The sequence below is a fragment of the Apus apus genome, chromosome 1 (assembly GCF_020740795.1).
Source record: "Apus apus isolate bApuApu2 chromosome 1, bApuApu2.pri.cur, whole genome shotgun sequence".
Classification (NCBI taxonomy): Eukaryota; Metazoa; Chordata; class Aves; order Apodiformes; family Apodidae; genus Apus; species Apus apus.
The window spans coordinates 34,434,244-34,454,686 of record NC_067282.1 but is presented as its reverse complement, the minus strand read 5'-3'; the positions used below and the strand labels follow the sequence as shown (position 1 = coordinate 34,454,686).

The following is a 20,443-nucleotide window of genomic DNA, read 5'->3' as shown; positions in this document are numbered from 1 at the left end:
TTTTGAAACATCTTTTTACTAAGAGTTATCTTTTTTCCTTCAATATTTTTAACTGAGTACTTCTTAAAAAAAAATCTATTCTATAAAGGGAAGAGTAAAGGCACCTTAAATAACAGCATTTTTACTTAAGAAACAGCAATTTTTATACACCAGAGTTCACTTGCATTACTAGTTAAGGTATCTCTTACAAGACAGAGGCAAGGAATTAGAAGACTAGGGAATCTACAGACATAGCTATTAAAATACATATTAAAATGAAAAACTTTGTGCAGTTGTTTCCTTTACAGCTGTATCGTCTTGTGAAATATGTTCTTCAATGTGATGCATGACTGATTCTAACCTACGTGGAAATCATGCAGGTCATTGCCTCACATATATAGAAGCCTATCAGCATCTAATACAATTTCAGAATCAGAAAACCTGCTTCTCTGCACCTGTTTCAACTTCATATTCCTGGCCCACCTGCAGCTCACCAGATGTTCTGGTATTTCGTTGCTTGCATGTCTCTATGTGTACTTTATTGTGTTTACCAAAGATAATGCTTTAGATAAAGTTATTGGAGACATTTATTTATTTCCCTGCTGAGTGACCAACCAGACTAGAGATTCGCAACAAATTTTCATCATACTCCTTTCCTACAAGTGATAATAAAAACTTCCTGTTAATAAGGGAATAAATGAGTCAATGTCGTGTGCAACATAATACAAAATTTTACCAGTGTCCTGTGGCTTCCCAAATATTCACGTTTCATTGCCTTTACATAAACTAGGAAATCTGTAAACAAAGAAAAATTATATAGAAGCTTATAATTTGAAACTGTGCAGATTTATATTCTTGAAAATTTCCTGAAAGTGTAGAAAAATGCTCAACAAGATTCTATATGAAAATGGAACAGGAAAAAAAAAAAAAGGAAAAAAGAAAAAAGACTTTGGTATGCCTTAGGGAGCTAGAAAATTTATGATGAACTAGTTATATCAATATGCCTGTGATTTTCTAAGGAGGTTAGGGTTGCTCTTTTAAAAAACCTTCTGGCTAGTAATTTTAATTTAGATTGCTACCTTAAAGGGAATATTATAAATAATTACAGATCACAGTTAGATCCCAGATAAGTGCTGTACCACTAGGCACAAATATATTGAATAAAACACCACTAAGAAGTTTTTAAATCAGTAAGTTCCGGATTTTCAGTTGCTTGCATTGGAAAAATGTTGGATCACTGTGTCCGAAAAAAACATACTGAAACTATTATTACTTGTGTTCATCTCTTGCTAGCTGCTACCCTTTCATGCAGAAGTACAGAAAAGGAAAGCCTCACTTGTGATAATATCCTTTCCTTCTAAATGTTCCTTGATCTGTATCCCCTGTGTGTTGATAAATTCACTCTCAAGCAATCTGTTAATATTTTTGAGATTTAGGTCTGCTCAATAATTACAAAACATCCTTATGCACAAGCAATTGTATTAGATAAATAAGGACTTTCTAAACAAAACAATGCAAAATTTGGACTACTATTAGCACTGCCGTCTGAATCAGGGTCACATCTATACGTATGTCCTGACAGACAAAATCCAGCAAAAATATATAAGATATATGTAGTTCTAATCACGGCTTATGTTGTTAAAAATACCAGAAATCTTCCTACAACAATTTAGTGGCTGAAGTTTGTTTGCAAATTGACCTGAAGGCTGCATGTAATGGAGTAAATAATCCTGCATCCCATTTTCATTACGCTTATTTGCTGCCATGTCCAGCCCAAGGCAAAAGGCAGACAATGCTTTTTTGCAGATCCCTCGGAAAACTTTGCCCACCTATTCAAGAAATCTAATTTGTTTAGTCTTATTGTCAGTTGTTGTTACTAAGAACTAATAGATTTATCTGCTGGATACTGCATATTTTGTATCTGACAAAGGTACCTGAAGTGTCTGTTGCCACTTTGTTTTGTCACTGTTTCTGTATCATCACACTGTTTCTGCCAGCATGCTGACAAGGAAAATAATTTCAGATTTATTGCAAAACAGAAATCACTGAAACAATCACACTAGTCAGTATGTGGTGGAACTGCAAAGGAAAAACAAGGCACTGTCACTGTTGACAATAATTGCAGAAAACCTACAGGTGCCTTTCACCAGAGACTGAAGTTAGACTTTTTTTTTTTTCTTACTCCCCCTAAACTCTCTTAATGGTACAAACATTCAGGTTGAAAGGTTCCTTCTAAGTTTATTTAGAAAGCTCTTCTCTAATTGGTGCCTTTCCAGTCACACACTTTCCTGGATACTACCATTTCTAAACTCCAATGATGAAGGAACACAGACACTGGGTCTTCAGGAGCTTCCCTAAGGGTTTTGTGAAGTCATGGCCTCCAGTGGACTCAGGGACTCAAAGCTTCTTCCTGCCTAGATGCTGGAGCCCAACCAGATGTGCCCACAGATCTAGGTCTCTCCATCCTAGGCTGACAGACACGGTTGCTGCTTTCCCATTTGCAGATTGGGCCAGTAGTGAGGCTGAGATTGCACCCCTGAGAGGTGTGTGCACACACATGCACCACAGAGGTCACTTACGTAGGCTACTATACAGACTGCTATGCACAGGGCACTGCCTTCAGCAACATCCACATAGAGTGCTGCCAGGACTCACATATGTCAAACATAAAACTCACATGGAAGTATAGACAACCACATCCCCTCCTTTTGGACTGGCAGAAGCAGAAGATCAATAGAAGATCACCCTCCTGCCCACATAGCACTCCTGTCCAGATCTCATTCCCTCTTACCCACTCCATAAGTCCCAAACTTGCTGGTCCAGCTGGGTGTTCCCTGCAAACATGCAGCACTCACACGCTTGTCCCATAAGCACCCCACACTCCCAGGTACCCCCAAATACCAGCACAGGCCTTTCACCTGCCTGATACCCCTGTTCTGATATAAGGGGCCTGTAGTCCCTTACAAGGATTTTTAACCTTTCCAGATGCACGTTTTCCTCCTTCTCATAGTCTAGTCCAGCTTGAAATTTCCTAGTGAATTGCGTATGCACATCCATGGACTGCAACTTAAATTCACTAGGGGAAAATATAAATGCACTGGGACCCCTACACAACTCCTGACCCTTATAACTCATGCATGCAAAGACTGATGCCCTGGTCCCTGCAGTCACTGGCTCACAGAGCTATGAGCCTTGTCACCCAACGTCTCCTTTTCCAGATTCCAGCACCTAGACCTTGCAGCACTCATGCATTGGATATAAAGCGGCAATACACAGAAGATGGTGAAGAAATGACTTACGAAGACTACTATGGTCAGGCACAGGGCTCAGGCAGATAATATGGCCAGTGCCTGCTTACATACTATCAACCCTTTTATCCTTCCTCCCATTCCTCACACTTTTCCCTTCCCAGTGCTTCCCTTTCCTTACCTATGACCCTTCCTTTACCCATTCCTTAATGATTTTGCATAATCCCCCAGATTTCCCCTCCCTGCCCGAAATATCCATAATGATCCTTCTTCCCTCTTCTTATCTGTTACAAAGCCCAGGTTATCTCTTTTGAAAGGTGTACTTCCTTAATGACCCACCGTTTAGTGCTTGAGGAGTTTTAGTATCCTTATTGTTTCCCTTATTTGTGTACTTATCAGGTTTGTGTCTGTGTTTTGCTTATCACTTTCTTTGTTATTATTCCCTTTGACCTGAAAAGCTTATATTTCACGTGCCCCCACTGCCATGACCTCTTCTATTTAGCCTAGCTTTCAAGGGAGTGTGTATGTGTGTGCGTGTGAGTAGAAAAGATATAAAGACAACATGCAGAGAGGGGATGGGGGAAACAAAACCACCTTCAGGAGGATTTAAAGGAATAGGAATTGCTGGAAAAGAAGCTGAAAGAAGACGAAAAAATGACAAGGAAAAAGGTAAAGAATGGAAAGAGATGCTGCTGAGTAGGAAGCTTCAAGTGGAGAGAAAAAAAGGAGTAATGGCAGAAATTGAGAAGACACAAAGATTCCCAAATAAGGAAGTAAAAATAGAATATGAATATGAGACAAACACCTGTGAAGAATGAGTTAGATGAAGCTGTTTTATCTGAAGGCAAGTGAATGTCCAGCTGATGTCCTCTTTCTTTGTGATTCTAAATTATAAAATGAAACATTACTTGCAACAGGGAAATACCATCATCCAGTCCTGGAAAGAATTCATTGGGAGCTACTTTTCCAGGTGCCCACTGATGTAATAGAGAAGGGGGAAAAAAAAAAAAAAAAAAAGACGGAGTTACTCTTCTCTCCCATCAATTAGTACATCTACCAGATCGGATTTCAGGTTTAAACAAAGGATTAGGACAAAAGATTTTGTAAAAGGTTTAGCTTTATGCAAAATTTCCCCATCTTTGAATTTCTTGAAGTCGCTTTCTTACTTCTCTAAGAAGCAATGAGTGTTTTGCATAATTGGAAAATAAACCTGACATTTATACATTAAGAATCTTACTCCTTTCTTGCACTTTTATGAGCTACTTGCTACTAGACTTGCAACTTATATGGGACATAAATTGGATGAGGGCAAGAAAAGATAAATAATTATAACAGCAATTACTGCCTCCTGTAATCAGGACTTTTTTCGCCTCTGTTTAAAAACCATTTTTTTCCCTTTGCTTCAGGTGCTACAAAGTTTATATGCAGTACTGATCACTGTTGAAGAAGGAAATAGCTATAGGAAGTGAAGATCATCTCTTGCATCTTAATGGAAGCAAGCCTTCACAATTTCTATATTGGGCTGGTTTTTTTGTTGTTGTTGCTGGTTTTTTGTTTGTGGTGGTTTTTTGATTTTGTGTTTGTTTGTTTTTCCTTTGGTTGCATTAGCTATGTTGAAAAAATAGTAATAAATATTTACAACTTTCTATAAATTAATGATGCACGCTTCTTTGGAAACCTTCTCTGAGCATGTTTCTTTCATTTGAACAAAATAAAAAGACACAAACCAGAGTTAAAACTTAACAAAGTTAAAGTGAATACCACCAAATATGTTGAATTCCCAGGAAATTTCTAAATAAATCTTCTTTATTGTTCCTTCATGTGTCAAAATGTCGATGTGTGTGGGGAAACAAATATTACAACAAAACCAAATAGAAATACTTAATTTTAAAATGGAAAAATAGACTGCTGTGTGTCAAATTCATTTTTAAATGAAGGAACTATTTTTCTTTGTGTTTGTATTAGAATCATAGAATAATTTAGGCTGGAAAAGATCAACCTTTAGATCATCACATCTAACTTTTTTTTTTTTTAAATTTTATTTTAAGCCACCCTTATGCTCTATTTGCATATTAAGTTCAAAGCCCAGTTATCCAGTTACATGCTTGGTTACCTTCAGTTTCTCTCTTACATCAGCCCATTTATCCACATACTCAGCAAGTCCACAAAGGAGCACCTGCAGCAGAGCTCCTCCTTATAACACAGGATGTATCCTAAATTCCTGGTACTGGCTGAAAACACCTGCTCTGTCTGACTTGAAGAGGATGGCAAACTTCCTTGTTTGTCCAAGAAAAATCACACCTGATTTGATATCAAAGTAAAAACATGGCATTCTCATCCTTTTTCTTTGGAGGGAATCCCCTTTGAAAGCCTCATCCACTGATAGTAGGTGACTGTTGTGCCATCATTGCTCACTGCCAGAGAGTTTTCATCTAACTCTCTCACTTTTGTCTCAAACATGACTGGGGCAGTAATGCCAAATTTATCTCTGCAAGGAGTGGTGTAGTTGATCCAATGAACAGGATGGCCTCTGAAATTTAAAGATGGATCCCATACTGCTTCTGGAACCACATCAGCCTTATCACATAAGGAGTTACTAAGGGTCTCAGACTCTTCCAAACTGGTAGAATGTGGAGAAGGTTTAGTTGACACAGATGTGAAAGGCTGCCCTTGAAAGACCACCTCCAGTCCATCCTGATCCACCTTTTAAAAATCTAGTTCCCCTCTGATAGATTTTAGCTCCTGCCTTTGCTGCTTCAGGAAAATACTTTTTTTAAGTTCCATAGAAAGGGATGTTCTTTGGAGGCTTCAGACCCATTTCCATCTAGACAGTGTGAGGTTTCCGTACGTGAGTCATTGGCTCTAGGTAGCCATGTTGTCTCTGAGTCAGTGTCATTGTCAGGCCAGTGAGTTCATCTCCAATACACCTGGGCTGACTCCAGAACTCACTGCCTCATTGGTAGCCCTTTCCAGGAAGCAGGGCAGGGAGACTCAGGTCAAAGAGTTCCTGTTCTTCCTGGATTTGCCTGTAATGCTCAGAGACATTCATTAGCAATTTATCCGTTGGCTTCTGAACAATTTCTCCCAGATATTTCTCCTGCTTTTTCCTGATTGCAATATGATGGTGCCAGTTCTGGAGAGCTTTGTACTCTGGTAGTAGTCTGATGAACCATTTTTCTTCTTTTAAAGCTGCTGTAGCAAGATCTTGAGGAGAAACCTGAATAAAATCTGCCACCTGAGTGTCTCTCCTGGCTGAGGCTTCCCTCTTATGCTCCTGGAGACTTTCCAAGAATGCAACGGGAGGTGGGAATCACTTTACCTCCACCACTCAGCAACAGTCCTGGGGTTCCGTTGGGATGGGCTAGGCTCCTGGCAGTGCCGCCACGTCAGCTGCCTCCGCCTCCCGCGGCCCCGGTCTCGCTGCCTCACTAACGCCATAGGATCCAACCTACTGTTTACATTTTAGATCTGCTAGGAACTGATATATATTGAATTTCTCAGAGGTATTTCTGGGAGCAGTGGGTAGTAGAGCCACAGATGAGGAGGGGTTAGCTTTGGCGAGCTTTTCAGTACATTTCTAAAATCTGTTACTTTTCTCAGTTTTCAGTGTTTCGCTAGGGTGCTGGTGTTATTCTTATTTCCTAGGAGTTATCATCCATTTTGGAACTGACTGCAACAACCACATTTGAGCCTGGGAGGTTCCTAATTTTCAGTGAACTAAGCCACAGATTTAATAGAATTATATAATAGTATAGGTTTGAAAGGATCTATAGACATAATTTAGTCAAAATGTATCCAGTTAGAAGAGATTATTAAGGAACTTGTCCACACTTTTGAATCTCTCCATGGATAGAAATATCACAGTCTCCCTGGGAAACCTACTAGAGTATTTTTCTGTCCTCATGTTAAGAACATGCTTCTTTATATTGAGTCAGAATTTCTCAAGCTGCAGCTTATGTTCATTGTTTATTGATCTATTAATCCCAAGACCAAGAGCTGGGTAATGCATCTAGGTCACAGCAACGCCATGCAATGCTACAGACTTGGGGAAGAGTGGCTGGAAAGCTGCCTGGAGGAAAAGGACCTGGGGATGTTGATTGAGCACCATCTGAATATGAGCCAGCAGTGTGCCCAGGTGGCCAAGAAGGCCAGCAGCATCCTGGCTTGTATGAAGAATAGTGTGGCCAGTGGGAGAATGGAGGTGATGGTGCCCCTGTACTCAGCACTGGTGAGGCGACACCTTGAGTACAGGGTTTGGTTTTGGGCCACTCAGCACAAGAAAGGTACAAATATATATGCTCTTTGGAGCATGTCCAAAGATGGGCAACAGAGCTAGGGAAAGTCTGTAGCACACGTCCTGTGAGGAGCAGCAGAGGGAACTGGGATTGTTTATAGTTTGAAGAAAAGGAGGCTAAAGGGAGACAGAGACCTTATTGCTCTCTACAACTACCTAAAAGAAGGTTGTTGCAAGGTGGGTGTCAGTCTCTTTTCCTAAGTAACGAGTGATAAGACAAGAGGAAATTGTCTCATTTGTGACAGAGGAGATTTAGATTGGGTATTAGGAACAATTTTTTTCACAGAAAGGGTTGTCAGGCATAGGAACAGTCTGCCCCAGCAAGCTGTTGAGTCACCATCCCTCTACATATTTAAAAGATGTGTAGATGTGGTGCTTAGGAACATAGTTTAGTGGTGGAGTTGGCAGTGCTATCTTAAGTCAGACTTGATGATCTTAAAGGTCTATCCTGGTTTGGGCCAGGATGAAGGGTTAAACCGGAGTCAAACTGTGACAAAGTCTTTTCCAAACCAGATGATTCTATTATTCTATTCTGTGTACTTCTGAGAAGAATCTACCTCTGCCTTATCTGCACCCTCCCACTATGTAGTTGTAGACAGCAATACAATTGCCCCATTGCCTTCCAAAAGTTGTCTAAACTTTGATTCCTTGTGATTGTGTGTGTGAATCTGAATTCTCCTTGACCCTTCTTGTACTTTATGTGCTCCTTAACCATTCTGGTGACTCTGGGTTGAACTCTGCTGGGTTCATTTTAGTATGTTAATGTTATTTGGAAACGCTATAGGACAATTTTAACATAATGTTTCAAATGTACATAAAAATAATCTTGGTTCTTTTAACAATCTTTAAATATTTTATAGCCTATCTTGTCAAATTGCAAAGCACAGGGACCATAGTGGTGACTCTAAATTCTGCTGCTTTTCATTTAGAGAGACTTTGTTTCATTTCTGCATCTGGCTTTTGCACATAAAAAATGTACTTAAAATCTTCCACTGTATATTTTTTTTTTTAATACTGTGTTTTTTGTTGTTGTTGGCATGAGCATCAGTAACATCTCAGAAAATATCTACCTTCCCCTCCTCATTTCTGGTACCTATATCATGAAAAGGGCACTGCACTGGCTGCAAATCTCAGATTATTTATAGTATCAATGCATTCCCTGAAGCTTTCACTGCATTGAACTACTACACCCATGTAGCATAGTGTTCACTTGGGCTTTTAAAGCAATTTAGATGACTTAGTCTTTTGGATGGATGCAGCAATGTGGTTATGTGAACATACCAGTTTTAAGCAGGTACAGGCTCTCCACACTGTTCTTTGTACCTTTCACAGCCATAGCCTTAGGAAAAAAAATCCTTTAACTATAAAAAGTATGTCTAGGGAACCAAAGACAGAGTAAGTTTCTTGTTTTCCTGATTTCTCATTTAAAAATTAAAAATATTATGTTAGAAGAATCACTGGTAAAAAATACGTGGTATACAAAAAGCTTGCAGGCATTTGGATTTTGGCCCTACTATAAGACTAGTGCAATAATGAGACCTTTATCTGATGAAAATTCAGCTTGTGAGGGAATCAGCTTGTCCTGGTTTGAGCTAGGATGAAGGCAATTTTCTTTTTACTGTTTTGTTGGGTTTTTTTACTTTAGTGAATTTTCTTTTAAGCAACACACTTGCTGAAAGTAGCAGCAAGTTTACCAGCCAGTGGACTGATAATGCCCAAATGATTATAGTTTCTTCTCCGTCTTCTTCTGTCCGTAGCAGTTGTCCAGGGAGGATTCTATCTATTCCTCTCCTTTGATCCCTTGGCCTGTGTGCTTCTGACCTTCATAACTCTCCCCTCAGCTCCTGTCTACTCTGCTGCTCTCTCCAGCAGCAATCTGGGACTTTTCGGGACTGCTCACAGCTAAGCAGATGCTGTGGTCTGATTTTAGGAGGCATCTTGAAACTGGCACTCTTTTATACAGTTAATTCCTAGAATATGCTATGATAGTCACCCAATCACTGTTGCACATTTGTAGAAAAAAAATTCCTGCGTTCCTTATTCATATCATCCATATTTTCTCTGCCAAGTTGGTGATTTACCACTGGATATCCTTGCTCAGGGCTCACTGTGGCACCAATTGTGTGCCTCTTTGTTTGCTATCTCAGCACATCCCACATCAAACTCCCAGTTAACTGCAGCAATTGCCATATTGTTTTGGGGGCTTGCTGTTATCAGTTGAGTAAAACAGGTTTGGTGGGTTGCTGAGACATCTCTTTGTTCAAGCTTGAATCTTAGATGTCTCAAGACAAACACCAGATACCCTGAATGTCTGGATGCACTGTTTACATTGTTTATCTCTTGGATTGTTTGAGACAAGCATCATACATCCTGAGTGTCACAACCTGAAAAAAAAAAAAACCTGAAGAAAACTGAAAACCTATACAGAAATCCTCAGATGAGGGAACATTAACAGATGTGGGCTTTTCATTGGGTTATAGGATAATTCAAGTTGGAGGGGACCTCCGGAGATGTCTATTCCAACTCACTGTTCAAAGCAGAGTCAGCTGGGAGATCAGATCATGTGGTTCTCCAGTCAGGTCTTAAAAATATCCAGGGATAGAGATTGCACAACTTCTCTGAACAAGCTACTCCATACCTGGGCTGTCACCAGTGTGAAAAGGTCTTTCTTTACATCCAGTCTGAACACTTCTTGTTTCAACTTACGCTCCTTGTCTTTCATTCTCCCAACACACAGCACTGTGAAGAGCCGGGCTTTGACTTCTCAATAACCTACCCAGAGGTACTGGAGCAGAGCTGTTAGGTGTGCTCCAAAGCCATCTTCTCCAGCCTTTGAATCTTTACTTTTTCAGTCTACCCATCTAATCAGTTTTTCATTCAACTAATTGAACACCCATTCAAACAATGAAGACTGAATTTGAATACACAGGAAAACAGTTTTTAAAACCTTCCTAAAGTCAAGATGAATGCTATCCACTGATTTATGTAATTTACAAATTAATCCATTTAATCACAGAAGACAAACCTTTGGTAAATCCTTGATGACACTTCCCTGTTCCATCCATCTGCTCATGAATGTATTCCAAGAGGATTCACTCCAGGATTTTCCTAGGGACCAATGTGAGGCTGACCAGAATGTAGTTCTCTATACGGACCCTTCTGCCTTTTTCTATGATGCATGCGGCATTTGCCATCTTGTAGTTGTTGGGGACCTTCCTGCACTGGGATGGGAAGTGGGATGCAGAGGTTCTTTCTGAATCTTAGTAAGAAAGGCAAGGCAACAAATGGCATGATAAAATAGCTGTTTTAATAAAATAGACTGGAAATGTGGCTAGAAAGTAAATCTTACATCCTTTCAAATGCTGTGAAACCTGCTTTCATGCAGCATTGGACAGACCCCATTTTCCAACAGCATGCTGCTCAGATTCTATCCATGAATTGGTTCAATGTCACCTTTTACCTTCTGTAACAATCAAAACCATATGTCTCCTGACAGGTTGGAATATTACCTCTTTCATAACATGCACCATACTCTATATCATAGGCTGACCCTAGGCACAGCAGCAGATTCTCTACAGCAGCTACTCATGCCAACAGATAAGATTCTTAAGCCTTAGGTAGAAGGCCTGATAGAGCAGACCTGGATTGCCCAAGATCACTAAAATATTAAAATATGTAATCTTCTGCAATACTCCAATACTGGAGCTCCCTGAACTCTGTGACATGTAAGTGGGATGCAGTCTATCAGGTGTCATGGATCATGGTATCTCACAGAATTACCTGAATTGACCTTCTTCTTTGAACTCTTTCAATTATCACAGAGGCTTGGCACATTTTGTTGGTGAAACTGGGGATGTTCCTAAGACCTGCAATGTTTTGTACACCCTTGGAGTCCTCTCACACCTCTAAAATCCTGTAAAATGCTAGAGAAATAACAACAATAACACAATGCTGAAGTCAGGGAGGAAAAAAAAAAAAGGCAAAACATTTTTATTACAGACCCTTATTTTTATTCCCAAATTTTTAAGCACCTGAATCATCTGAGTTACAAGATTAAGTCTTTTAAAGAAGCCAAGCAGTGGTAATTAGCCAGTGGAGTAATAACAAGCACAGAACCACCAAAAATTTAGCTGGAGAAACAACTACTGGCTGTGCTTCTTCGAACAGAAAACTTCAAGTCATTCAGCTCCAGTTACAAGCTGGGCATGCAATGGGATCACAGGGCCTTCGAAATCACTGTAAAGAAGCCACTGCTGAGTACTTGCAAACAACTACAATGAATATCATCAAGACTCCAGTAGCAGGATGTTTTGTGTTCAGGAAAGTAACAAACATGTCAGATAGGGATTAAAGTGACTCATAACCTAAGAGACTGGTCTGTTGATGTCCTACAGCTTTTTTTTCCTCTTTAACAGGGTGCTTAATACTTCATGAGGGTTCCAAATAAATCACAAAGAAGAAAACAGTATTTTCTCCCATACTGGTTGGATCACAAGGAACAAATGCTTAATACTGGCAGTATAAACTGGGATTTTTTATCAAGAGAATTATGTTAGTAAATTACTCAGTGAATTGAAGACCTAAGAGAATATTACGACATATTCCTGTTCCAGGTACACCTGAGGCAAGTAAAAAAATTAAACTACTAGGAATAAAAACATGTTCAGCTGTTAGTATAAAAATATTAAATTCTCCAAGATTGCAGTAGTCAAAACTAGAGGATTTTATGTCTCAAGAAATCCCATCTTTTTCTGAGAGAGTGAAAGTAGCATTTTTACTGAGAGAACATCGCATTTTTAGCTTGTCAACAGGTGCCTGAACAAAAGACATGAGACTAAAAGCCAACAGAAGGAATATGTAACAATCTGCATGAGCCTTGAAGTGGCCAGTATTAGTCAGGCTCAGTCCATGTGTATGCAAATGCTGAAACACCAGCTAACAGTTTTCTAATTATTTTTATTAACACACAGCCGTTTTAATGGCACACTGCTTCTTTTTTTTTTTTTTTTTTTTTTCCTGTCCCCTCCCCCCCCCCCCCCCTTTTATCTTTTTTTTCTAGCCAGCACATAGGACAGGGAAAAAAAAATCTTAACAGGACATTGAGATCAGATTTCTCTGTCTTCAGAAAAGAACAAGCTATGAATAAAAGTGAAAGTTAGGCGCTGGAATTTCCAAAAACTGGTTTAAAAATTAAATGCAGAATAAATATAACTAATTAAGAAAATATGCTCATTTGTTTTCTCTTGTATACCAGTAGCCAGGTATAGACTATGGTAGTCAGGTATAGAACATCTGTTTTTCTCTGTGACAAAAACAAGCCTGAAAATTAAGCTAAGTAAGTAAAAAAAATTATTGTGCTTTTAGAAATAACAGAGGACACAATGTAACACTGAAAAATATTGCCTAAAGCTTCCTCATTAGAATTTCATACTTCTACCTCAATCTTTAATTAGAATTTAAAGTTGAGATCTAAAGCACTAGCTAAAGCCAAATTACAGTTGCATTTCCTGACCTTTAGCTGAAGTGTCCCTTTCCTCTGAAGCCTTAGAAACTTTTTTGCTTTTAAGAAAAGGAACAATTTGCTCTGGGTGAACGTGATTGTTCGCCTAGAGGTGAATTTTCAAAATATGTGTAGATGATAAAATTACATGTGTAAGAATTTGCATTTCTACAGGCAAACTGACATTTTTAAGTGCAAACTGGATGTCAGGAAATGGAGTTATCCAGTTTACACATTCAAAAGTTGTTTTGAGTTCACTTGGATAGATGTGTCTTGGCACCAGGAAAGCATTCTGGGAATGGTAGTTTACAGAGCATCCCCAGCATAATAGGTATTAGGCAGCTTGAACTAATAATGAAATAAACACAGATAATTTCTTTGTAGGTAATAAGAAGAGATCCAAGTTCTTTCAAGTGCACGAGAAGAAAAAAAACAACAACTATGCTCTTTCTGGAAAAAGGGACCAGCTTGAATTGAATCATTGAATCAATGATTATTTTAGAAGGTTAAAAAGGCTTTTTTTGGTAAAAGAGAAGGAGAACAAGTCTGTATTAATCTAGCCGGTGGTTTATATGGGAACTAGTCTACCAGATAGTTACTAAACACCTAGAAGCAGAGGAAATATTAAAAAAGGGAAATTTTGCCCAGGTCAGTTCTGTCAACCAGAAAAATATTATTTGAGATACCTTTAGAGCTTTGCTATTCTGAAAACAGTAGAATTTCATCAGTTAGAATGATTGTTTGGACTCATCTGCCCTTAATATATACAAGTGAATTAGTAATCTACATCCAAAGTACTTCCATGACCTATGTTACATGACTGCTCCAAGAGGAGATAAACAGCCCTCTGGAGACACTTCTCCTTTAGATTGCTAATAAAAGGTGACTAAATCTAAGTTAGCCTTTTATGATTAGGTTTAAAATTACCTAGCTGCTAAAAATCTAAGTCAGGCAGATGAATCCCACCTAAGTCTGCCTATAGACATCTGGAGAACAACAGCTGCAAAATTCTGCTTTACCAACACAGTGTGAAAGCCCTGGAGCTGGACTTTGGTACATCCAAAACTGTCATAAAAGTCCTATAGTAATCTTGGAGGTCTGACTGGGGCTGTTATTTCCTAGTCTTTTTTTTCTTTTTCTATAAGTGAGTGATGTTTGTCTAGTGTTACACTATGTTATTTCTTTTTAGAAGTAAGATGCTAGAAGCCTAATTAAACCAATATTCTCTGAATAATGGTTCTTGCATCTCTAAAGAGTGTCTCCTGATGTCTGCTAAGAACCTTGCAAGTTTTTTTTCTTTTTTCTTTTTTCTTTTTTTTTTCCTTTTTATTATACTGTTCAGGTCTTTTACATTAATGCAGATTAATTTAATAAGGTTATTCATGGTCACTACTCTTCCTTGTAGAGGTATATCTTGATATATCTTGATATATGTTGTAATATAGTGTAATCCTATTTCTTTCAAAAAAGAGTGCTCTGGTAAAAACCATGTTTCCTCTGTGCCATTGTCAAAAAATTAACAATTATCCAGACCGCAAAGAACATACTTTTTGTACTTGTGCCATTTCTTAACATATCTTTTGCTCACAGGCTTCATAGTTTTATTCTTATTAATTTTAATTGCTAAAGCTATGTCTGCTTTTTTTTTTTTTTTTTTTTTTTTAAATTCTAGGCTGTTTTCTCAAGCAACATTCTGAAACCCACTCACTTGGATTTTTTTCACCTTTTTTTTTTTTTTTCCCCACAGAAAGGACTTTCAGCATCTCAAGGCATAGACGGTATTGTCATGTTCTTTGCTACTTATCAAGGTTAATTTTCTTTGTTGTGACCACGACTACAGTGCTATCTCTTTTCTATACATTATAACTTGTTTTTGTCTTGATAGACTTTTGAGGGAAGTACCAGTACCTAAAAATTAATTTATAACAGCCTATCATCAGGTCGGCACCTCATCTGCATTTATATTTGAAGCCTTCAATGTAAGTAATCTTTACATAAAAATGCCTCTTCAGGGATTTATGGAAAATGAATGGGTTAAGAATTCTTACTTCTTATGTTAACTCTGGATAGCACAGAGACCCTGGGAGCATGTTTCAAATAGTTACCCTCAGACCCTCCTTCTTCTTCATGATGCTTCACAGTGCATCTCTAAAAAAAAAAATAATAATAATGATGGGACTGTTTCCTTCTGGGTTTGCAGTATTGCAGGCTTGCAGTGACTCAAGACCTTTGAATTTTTCCTTTGTCTTTGTTAATAGCTTTAAGGTAAAACTGATAAAGGAACAAGCCTCCAAACAAATCGTTATTGTCACTTCCTTCTTGTGTAAATTGCCATTTTCTTTTGCCATTTGTGAGCACCTCCTAATTTTTTACACTAAGTACAAGTTAGCAGATAAAAAATGTAAAAGGTAGCAGATAAAAACTGTAAAAGCTAGCACTGTCAAAAGCAACTATAAATTTAAAGGGAGGTCTCACCTCTATCTAAATAATGCCACATTACTTCCATTCTTCAGCTCTTTTTTTTTTCTGCTCAAATGTCACCGTTAAGAGAATCTAGAAGATTATTTTTAAAATGTGTAAAAAAAAAAGTCTCCTTATCCCAAGAATTGAGAGTTCTCCAGCTGAGACTAGTGGGTTTTGACAACTGTATCTCTGGGTATCCTACCCACTGCAGCCACAGGAAACAAACTTGTGTGTGCCCTTTTAGTAACCACTTTCTCATTTTGGTCTGTTGTTAATGATTCCTTAATTGCATTCTGTTTCAGGCTTGACAATTTTTCATTTCTTCTTGCCTCCTGACATGCCCTCTAATTTCAAATTATTGCTCTTTTTTCTGTTCCCACAGATGTAAATGATGTTTATGTCTTTCTCATTTGATTCACTTTTCCTTAATTTTAGCCTGCATACCAGTGACAGTTTCTTAAATGCATCCTCATTCAGGTTCTTGTTCTTTCTCCAGCGTGAACCACTGCTGTTTTCTTGTTGCTGTTACCTTCTGCATCTACCATCTTTTACCTTCATTATCTGTCAGGATTTATCTGAAAAAGGAGATGGATTCAGGAAAGACCTTTTCTACTTTCACATTTTTGGCATTATGTCTCACTTTTCATTTAACTGTAAAGTTTCTGAAATATTTCTTTAGGAAATAATTTATCTTTATGCTTCTGAGAGGTTAGTTTGTGAAACTGTCTTTTGTTATATATTGCCACAATGGCCTTAGGTCTGCTCTCTTATATCTCTTTGTTGTATGTCCGTACTGAGTCTCATCCTGTGGGATATCATCGACCTTCAGAAACTTCTACTAAAGATACTAGAAGTAAATTCCTGTCAAGTATTCCTATCTTTTCAGTGATAGGTGAAGTAGTATATAACTTTTGCCAATCCACAGAAGATGCTGTTGTCTCTATCCACATCTGCTGAAAGCGTGTGGTTACAGGTGTTTAAGAGCAGCACACATCTATAATCGAGCCTGGAAGTCACTGAATTCTGCAAAAAAATCCAGCCATTAGGAGGCTCTTATTTATAATTGCCATGGAAAGAAATAATTTTGCCACAAAGGTCACAGAAGTACTCATATTCAAGGACAACAAAGAACTAAAGATAATATAATAGCAAATGTACTTGGCAATAAACTTTCATTAGTTTATATATGTCAAAGTTTGGAGGAAAAAACCCTCATCTTTTCACATAACGTTAATTTAATCTTTTCAGCCTTTCTCCTCAATCTGATTACTTTCCTCCAAGTGCTAATCACAGTCCCTTTGTAGGCAGAACAGTATGCCAGCTTGTATCTGATGAACCATGAGATAAGCATCTCATGTATATATGCAGAGTGTGTTAACAGAGGGTATGTAAGTATGTAGAAAGACAGAAACACCTGCTAATTGCCTGGGAGGAGCCTGATTTTTCTTGATCGTTTTCTAAGGTGACCAAAAGTAGCTCAACTACTTTGGTGCAGCCTCTTATCCACAAAGTACTTGGGCACAGTGATACGTGTAGAATAGTCTTCCTGTTTCTGAGGTCATAAATGTTGTGTTTGGCTCTGTGTGTAAAGAATCAAGGTATAATGCTAATTTTTATTTCATTTGTCAAACTTAATCTGAGGTATGTCTTGTCCATGGTACTTACATTTGTAACATTATGTGCACTCCATCCGTTATATAAGGTTTGATTTAAAGAGATTTGAACAGTTTGAGGTGGAGTAGCTATTTGGAGTGTAATTAAATTATCTCACTTTGTTTCCCTGGAAACCTCAATTAAGGGAGAGATATTTCTGTTGCAAATGAAGTGTGTTTTGTTGATATGTAGAAAAAAGAAGAATAAAGGTAGAAAGGAAGCAGTTAGTAGTGTCTAATGATGGGGAGGGGAACATGTAGCAGACACAACTGAGAATTCTCCATCAAGAAGAGGGCGTTAATGTCTCAAATAATGGCTGTAATATACATAATCCTTCAGGAGTGACTATTATGGTTAATGTAATAAGTTAATAACACTTCAGTTCCTTCTAGCAATTCTGCTGTACTTACCTTATTTAACTGTCATATAATAGTGATTGGATGAGTCAGAGATTATGGTGTCACATTGACGGTGAACAGCTTCCTGTGGAAGGACTTGCATAAGAGGATCTTTCTCATAGATCAGGTCTCTATCTTTTTTATTCTGTTAATACTAAAATGATTATTACTGTTGTTGTAAGAGGAAAAGGGAAATTGTTATTCTTTACAGAAGTGTCTTCTGAATTCTAGCAACTTCATAACACAACAACATTTTGAAGATCAAGATCATCAAGATCATTTTGTAATCCAAATTTTTCATCCTATTCTGAAACTGGTAGCAGCTTTAGGCAACACATTCAGTGGTCTGAGCTAATTTCTTAAACTCTGTGTTTCTAAATTATGCTCTAGTAGAAGAGGGTGTTAATAATGAAGTGGTTTCCTAGTTTAAAACTCCAGCTACTAGTGAGAGACCCATACTCACAGTGATCAGAAAAAAAATAAGCAGTGATGACTGTAAAAAAATGTGTCATTGCAATCTGAGTTGTGTCTACATCGTGTGGTTAATGCAAGATTAATTTGCTTTCTATCTCTTTGCCCACTGCTAGCTTCCTATGAGGAGCTGGAAACCATCTCTAGCAAAAGCAAGAAAAACTGAAGTTGAAGTGTGTGGAAAGATATACAAGCAGCACTTGTACTGGTTGTATATCTGTACTGTACACATACTCTACTGTACTATTTGAGACCTGTGTGAGTGCTTTGCTACTTTTCTCTCCTAAAGTAAAACCAAATAAGGCTTGCTTAACCCACACACAGCTTAAGCTGACTGGTGGTTTCTGTGCAAATGGTCTATGTTCATCAGCTGAATATTTAATGTAGGACCAAAAACAGAAAGGAAATATCCCCTCACATAGTGGCTTGCATTTATCTCTTTGGCCTGAAACTGGAATAGCACGTAGAGAAGCTTCACATTGGTCCACATATACAGTAAATTCCAGTGTGGATGTACCAGTAGCAGACAAGCCTTAATGTATCTACATATAGTTTGCCTTCTCTGTCTACTCCAGGACTTGTCCAAGTGTGCAGATCATGACAAAACTGATTTCAGCAAACTCGGGATTCACTTTTATTGTTGATATCTGGCCTCAGTGAGAGTCAGTCCTTAAATACCTGGTATACTTTAAGGAATGCTCTGTAAGTTGCTACTTAGCTTTATTATGATCAAACCTAAATGCCGGAACATCAGTAACAAATGGATCAGAATTGAGTGTTTATGAGATACAGTTTTACAAAGCAAAAAACTTCTGATGGCTCTAAGAATAATGACTCATCCTGGTTACAACCGATGCAGAGGCATCTCTTTCTTATAATACAAATATGCACAAACTGCTGACTGTTTGGTTATGTCTTTATTACTATTGTAATGTTTCAAAAACACAGAAGATATTTGAGCTCTGAAACAAAATCATAACCCTATCTTAAGATTGTCAGGGCAAGCCCAAAATGAGAGACAAAGACATGAGATTCAAAGGCTCCAGCAAGCCTTCAAAGAGGCTAAACTGTGCCTGCCAGTGATTTTTCTAACAAGGGCAGCCATAGACATAATATTTGCAAACTATTGCCCCCTTTGAATGGATGGCAGTGTAATGCTGACAAAGATACCTTTTATGACTTCCGACTCTCTATATTGATAATGTAGCAAATTAATATTTTTTTTTTTTTTCTGGATTGCACAGTTATGACCATGTCAGAATTTATTTTTCAAATGCCTTTTGATTTTAGCAAATCATCTGTAGTAAAATTGCTCTAGGTTGAAACATGAGTATGCCTGTGGAAGCAATGAATTAAGAAGTCAAATGTGTTACAGTGAAGGTCCTTAACTATAGGGTGTGTTAATATGATAATTGTAAGATTCAGCCTGTGAATTACCTGAAGACTGTTAATTAACTTGAAATTCCAGTGTTACTTTTGTTTCATAGCCACTATAGACTATTACAGCCGTTTATTGTCATGAGAAGTTTTTTCTTGAATTGTATAATAACCACTAGTATTACAGTATAAAAAGTAATGTTTATTTTTAAATTGCAAATGCACCATATACAGGCTTTCAGGGAAAAAAAAAATCAACAGTTTATTTAAGTTGTCAGTAATAAAATTACTTCAGCAAAGTGGGTCCAGACTTTTTGTGTGTTTCCAGCGGGACTAGATTTATAAAATACTGTGATCATGATACAATTTGGAAGGAGTTTATTATCCTCCATGCTGAGCTTTCTTTGTTTACTTGGGCCCTCATTGGTGTGCTGGACAATGCTTACAACTCTTGAATATTTTTAGCTGTAATGGTCAGTTAGAAAGACAGATTTTTGTCTCCCAGAATATATCCTTCACATAGCACAGAAGAAACTTTCCCTCTTCTGACCCCTCCCCAAGACTTTTAAAAAGTCATTATAAAGCTAAGGATAACAGGCATATATAAAACTCCATTTAGCCATTGCACAGGTTATGATAAAAGCAAGGCTACTTGCTTTGTTCCCCTTAAATCCTTACAAAATGCTGCTGTGACAGTCAGTTTTATCTCCTGAAGCTCAGACCATGAAACTCCCCAATTAAAATTTTTTCCCTGCTTACGATCCCTTTAGTTGTGTTCAAGGCCCTTGTCTTTACTATCAAGGCTGTACTTTCATTTCTACTTAGTGTACTTTTCTTGACTGCACACAAGATTCCCACCTAGGTGCTGCTTTCAAACCCTCCCTCCACTTTTATCTTTTTATGTTGCTCCTGCTCGCCTAAGTTGGAACTGCAGCTGAAATTCTTCTCTGGCAGAGGCACCTTACAGTGCCTGTGCATCAGCCACTCCTCAGCCAGCACATACTATCCACCCTTACCTGCCCATTCCTCTGATGCAGTGTTTTACAGACCCTTCCTTTTT

The 20,443-nt window shown here is 38.1% G+C and overlaps 1 pseudogene; it reads right to left on the bottom strand.

Moving 5' to 3' along the window:
- Window positions 1-5,316: 5,316 nt before the first annotated feature.
- LOC127380424 (MYCBP-associated protein-like) lies at window positions 5,317-6,665 on the bottom strand (annotated as a pseudogene).
- Window positions 6,666-20,443: the final 13,778 nt, after the last annotated feature.